The following is a 6,099-nucleotide window of genomic DNA, read 5'->3' on the forward strand; positions in this document are numbered from 1 at the left end:
AAAATTCGTCCCAAACGATTATTTTGGTTGTTTCCTAAACAACCCTCACACCTCTCTTGTTCGTCCACCCACTCGCTTGCACGCTTAGCTGCATGCTCAGCCGAATCCATCCCTTGACCGTGTTGTCCGCGCCTTTCCCTTGCGTTGCCGCACCTCTCCCTTGCCCTCGTTGCCAGGTCTTTGTTGTCCCCACAGCCGCTTGTGTTTTTTTTCCATGAGTGGGCAGGAGTTGATTTTTTCTTCGCGAATTTCATGGATAGACCGGGAAAAGATCCGCTTGAGGCATTATTGCTGTAATTGCTTGAAATCATTATTGTTCAAATCATTATTGTAATTACTGTGCTGTAGTCAGCTTCAAGCTAATCTTGTCTAACTTCAAGAGAGATTAGGAGTAGAAGCTTCAAGTGATCGTAGAAGCTGGTGACTGAATTTAGGAGTAGTCAATTCTTTGGAGTAAATTACAGTATGGTGCTGTTCAATATGAATTGGAGTAAATTACAGTATGGTACTGTTTGCTGCTATCATTGTTCCATTTAGTGAGCACATCTGCTCCATTTAGTGAGCACATCTGCTCCATTTAGTGAGCACATTTAGTAAATGAATCTGAGCACATTTGCTCCATTTAGTGAGCACATTTAGTAAATTAATCTGAGCACATTTGCTCCATTTAGTGAGCACATTTGCTAGGAGTAGAAATTAGATTGTCAAAAAGATTGCTGGAGTATTTGGCAAAAGGCTCAAGATCTTCTTGGGTTAAATCCTGCTGTAGTTTCTCTCTTCTCTCTTCTCTCTTCTTCTTCTAAAACTTGAAACTTGTTCAAGTGCAGCAGTAACTGAAACTTGTTCAGTTAATTGAAACTTCAGTGTAGGAGTAGTGTAGTAGTAAAAATTAACTGAATCCTTTTTCAATTAATTAAAATTAACTGAATTCTCGCTCCTCTCTTCTTCTCTCTTCTAAAGGAAACCTTTTGAGTTATTCATAATTAATTGAAAACTTTCCTTTACTGGAATCTAAATGAAATTGGTTCACTAATTGAAATATACTCAAACTGGAGTAAAAAAATCGTACAAATGTTGGAGTCCACACAAGCCTATGCAAACATATTCAAATATGGATTATTGCCAAATGGAGTTACAAAATGGAGTTACACATCAAGCATGAAAGCCACATCAGAAGCATCACTAGCATCAGACCCACATCACTAACCTCATCACAAGTCTGAGAGCCACATAAAAAGCATCACTAGTCTCAAAGCCACATCAGAAGCATCACTAATCTCACATCCACATAACTAGCCTCGTCACAAGTCTCAGAGCCACATCACAAGCATCACTAGTCTCAGAGCTACATCAGAAGCATCACTAGTCTCACACCCACATTAGAAGCATCACTAGCATCAGAGCCACATCACTAGCCTCATCACAAGTCTCACATCCACATCAGAAGCATCACTAGTCTCAGAGACACATCAGAAGCATCACTAGTCGCACAGCCACATCCGAAGCATCACTAGCATCACTAGCATCAGAGCCACATTAGAAGCACAAGAAGCATCAGTAGCATCACTGAACCCTCTCCATTATCCCCAAGTTGTGTAGGGCATTTGCATAAACCTCTTGCGGGCATGAAAGTCTTCGAAGTAGTTTCCCAAGCCTCTCTAATCTTTCCTTGTCCACATGGGGTAATTTATACCCATTGGCCCGTGCATTCAAGATCTCAATCATGCAAGTCTGTAGAGTTAGGAAAATTATGTTCACCTTGTAAACCTCATAGCCTTCAAATTCCTCCAACACTCCATTAATAAGGTCTTGTAGTGTTTCAGGGCTCACACAATCTGTTAGGGATTGCAACGAGTTGACAGGCTATTGTATAATTCTGATCTCAAGTCCAATTTTTGCAACAACTTCTAAAAATTCCGGGTCATCAGGAAAAATATGAGGCTTAGCATTATCCTGCTGTATATAGATGGTCCGCCCAGCATCACTTTCAGGCCAAACAACTTGTATCACTGGCAAGACCTTCTCTATCAAGAACTCTCTCATCACTTTTCTATCGACTTTTATTGACTTTGTCTCTATTGTACCTCTGGTCCCGTTGTCACTTCTCCTCTAAGAAGGTTAATGTCCTTAAGATTTCTTCCACAATTTCCTTTTTTTTCGTTGGAAACATCTACTTCCCGACCTTGTTTGATTTCAAACATTACTCTCCTCCAAATTCTTTGTATATTCCAAACACCTACTCCAATTTTTTTGGCAATGTCTTGCGTGTGAGTTCTCTTAAAAATTTCTCCTCTACTCATAGACAATCTATGCAATGCTACATAAGCAACAATTTTTAATGGTCATTGAGGGTTTTGTTCTTTTTAGTAACTTGGTGAACACTTGCATCAAGAAATACAACAAAGATGAAATCCTCAAAAGATGAAATGACCAAATGTTTTTTACCTGCATCTTCCACAATTTCATCTCCTTACATTTCATATCCTACATCTCCTTCCATTTCATTTCCTACATCTTCATCCATTTCATCCCCATCTTCTACAGGTGGAGTGTAGTTGAATTCTGGGAGATCCATGTTCTTCTGAAGATATGAATAGTTAAGATGAATAAAAATAACAAGACGAAGATCCATTTCATCCATTTAACTGAATATATATGCACCTAGGAGATTGACAAAAACAAGAGAAAATATCAAGTGCTTTTGACAACACTTAACTGGATATTTTTGCACCGATGTGCATATTAATTCACCAAAGTGCTTTTGACAACACTTAATTGAATTTTTATGCACCTATGTGCACATTAATTCAACAAAGTGCTTTTGGCAGCACTTACCTCAGTTTTTGTGCACCTATGTGCATATTAATTTAGCAAAGTGCTTTTGGCAACACTTAATTGAATTTTTATGCACCTATGTGCATATTAATTCAGCAAAGTGCTTTTGACATCACTTAACTGAATTTTTATGCACCTATGTGCATATTAATTCAGCAAAGTGCTTTTGACAGCACTTACCTGATTTTTTATGCAACGATGTGCATACAAATTTAGCAAAGTGCTTTTGACAACACTTAAGTGATTACAAGCATGAGTACACTACAATGTTTGCAAGAGTACAATTACAAGCATGAGTACATTACAATGTTTGCAAGAAAAATGGGGTAGCTCACCTACTCTTTATCTTGCTTTGTCATTTTGCTTGCCTATTGTTCGAGAGTATCAACAAAAACAATAGAGACAATAGGCTCAGAGGAACAAAGTATCAACTTGCTTGATTTGCTTGCCTATTATTCCAGTTTGTGGTTGCTCAACCTATTGTTCCAGTTTGTACTCTTTGTGAGTGTACTAAGCAAACAGGAACCACCACAACTTACTGAAATCTGTGAGTGTGATCTGACAGTCCTCAGAGTGTTATCTTCAGTTTCTATTCCAATTTTTGGTTGCTCCTATTCCATTTTAAGTACTGATCTTTCCCTTGTTGATTTGACATTACCCCTCTTATCGATTTGTCAATTTCACAAATGTGGCAGCTCTTGGTCCAGTTTGTGGCTGCTCCTATTCCAGTCTTCTTCAGAGTATCAACTTGCTTGATCAACATAGCAGAGAGGAATCACCTACTATTGACACTGACAACAAAAGGTACTCTCACTGTTGATCTCCCGATTTTCTTAGCAGATTTGTGAGTGTGATTTGCTTAGCGGAGCAGGATTTGCAGAACACATTAGAGTGTGATTTGTGAGAGTATTCCTTGATGATTTGCTTATCTGAATAACACATGTACTCCAATCTATAGCAGAGGAGCACAACCTACAACAGACCAGCAGAGCAGGTAAGTTCAAATCGATCCAATCTCGTGGAATTTTCACTCCAGTGGCAGAAGGGATACTACTGGTGGCAAGCAACAAGGTTCCTCCTCATGTGGCGAGCTACAAAGGGTCAATTCGAGCCAAATCAAGCACCGGAGTAGCAAGGGGTTGAGAGGAGAGGAGGAGCAACATGATCAATTCCAGAAGGACTCGAGGCTCTTGATTGGAGCTATGGCGGCCGACGAGGGAGATGTGGCCGGTGGGGGCGGCGGGGGAGCTGTGGCCGGCGGGATGGACCTCAGGCTCTCGATTGGAGCGGAGGAAGACGGAGGGAGATGAGGGAGCTACACACTGGAGGGTCCTGACGGAGGGGAGGAGCCTGGTAGAGGGAGCTGGGGACTGGTGGGGCCCGACGGAAGGGAGGAGCGTGGCAGAGGGAGCTGGGGACTGGAGGGGCCCGATAGAGGGGAGGAGCCTGACAAAGGGAGGGGCCTAACGGAGAGAGGGGCCTGGCGGAGGGAGGGGCTTGGCGGACAGGTGGGGCGTGGTGGACGGGAGGAAGACGACGATCCCATGATTTTTAAATCGGGGGTAGTTTGGTACTTTTACATGTTTTCACCTGGTCGGAATTTGAGCCCAGCGACAACTATTTCGGAACGGAGGGAGTATATTCTTAAATTGTGAAGTTTCATGAACCAACATTCAATCCACATGCTGATGTGACGAAGTGAACTATCATGAATTTTCTTAGTCACTTGTGATTTTATTGGTAATCTGGATGGTGTGCTTGTATATTCTTAGATTAGTGGTGATTGGGCCCAAAAATCAGAGTTGTGATTGTACCCAAACATTGCACAAGCTTACCACTACTAGTGGCTGCTGCCATGTGCTCTGACATGTTCGTGGAGCTAAGATTTTCCAAGGTGCTCCTACTCTGTTTTTTTGGGGATTGTAGTCTTTGTGTGTATGCTCAATTCAACCTAATTCTTCGAGAGTGAAAGACTTTGAAATCTCCTTCCAAGTGAGTTATTTAGCTTTGATTTCTAAGATTCATTTCTTTGGCACACCTTAGTTAAATTATTTGCTGACGGGTTGGATGACTTTGTTCCACAATTTAGTTCATTTAATCTGATTTTGAAACTTCTTTTTTCAAGGGAAAGCCTTGGTATTTATTTCTTAGCCAACAAAGTTACATCCGTTATTACAAAAAGCATACTAAAACTAAGGAGATCATCATCCCAAAAAGCTATGTATTTGCCTCATACACAAATTTTGCAAGATGGTGCGCTAGCCTATTGCCTTCCCTCGGGCAGTGAACAAAATAAACTCCAATGATCATCTCAGCTCGAGCAAAGAATATCCATTTCTAAGCCTGGACTTATCTACATCTAGTAAACAATACCAGTCAAACAACTCTGCTTTTTTTATTGCATGGAATATGTTTTGAGTGCGTGAGGTGCGTACCACATTTGAAAGCATTTTGACATATGAGTAGTTGTCAGCCAAAAAAAACCTGGGTCCGAATAACGCACAAACAATAAACTTTTTAGACTCCAAATTTGTCTTTTTTGCCGAGACCTACTTACACATTCAAATGTTCTGAAATTTGGCCCGAACATCACACACTCAGGTATCTTTCTCCACAAAAAATCAGGGTTTTAAATTTTATTTAGTATTTTAACAATTTTTTTGTTGCGCCTCATCTGAGCCCGGGAGCCAAAACGCCTCTCCCCTGAGTATAATTGTCTATATGCGAAAATTTGGTAACTCTCCTTTGCATGCATGTATCAAAGTGAATTTGATTGGAATGTCATATTGGTGCATCAGCAAGCTCTAGTCCATTCAACAGTGCAAGCGCCTATGTTGAACCTGATTGTTGGCCACGTGTCGTGTCAATATTGTTTGGTGCGTCTTTGGTGGTTGTTTTAACGAACACATGGGTTTTCTTGTAGCTACAAATAACAATCTCTCCAACCATTAAACTATATTTTCTTTTAAGGAAAATTATTCCATTGTAGCCTGTAGGACAACTGATTTATGTCCACACCTTCCTTGGACTTTCACTATTCTAGCACTAGTGCGTTGCTGCTACATAGTATTGTAGTGATCTAAAAAGTCATATATTTCTTTACACACGGAATATTAGATAGTTATAACTTACAAGGAAGATGACACATCCTCAAACACATGACCGCTACTACCATGGATGTAGATGCCTTCGGTTAGATCCATCATCGGCGAGCTCCGCACAATTTGTTTCAGTAAATGAAAATTTCCTGCACGTATCCGTTCG

Source organism: Hordeum vulgare, chromosome 2H (assembly GCF_904849725.1).
Source record: "Hordeum vulgare subsp. vulgare chromosome 2H, MorexV3_pseudomolecules_assembly, whole genome shotgun sequence".
NCBI lineage: Eukaryota > Viridiplantae > Streptophyta > Magnoliopsida > Poales > Poaceae > Hordeum > Hordeum vulgare.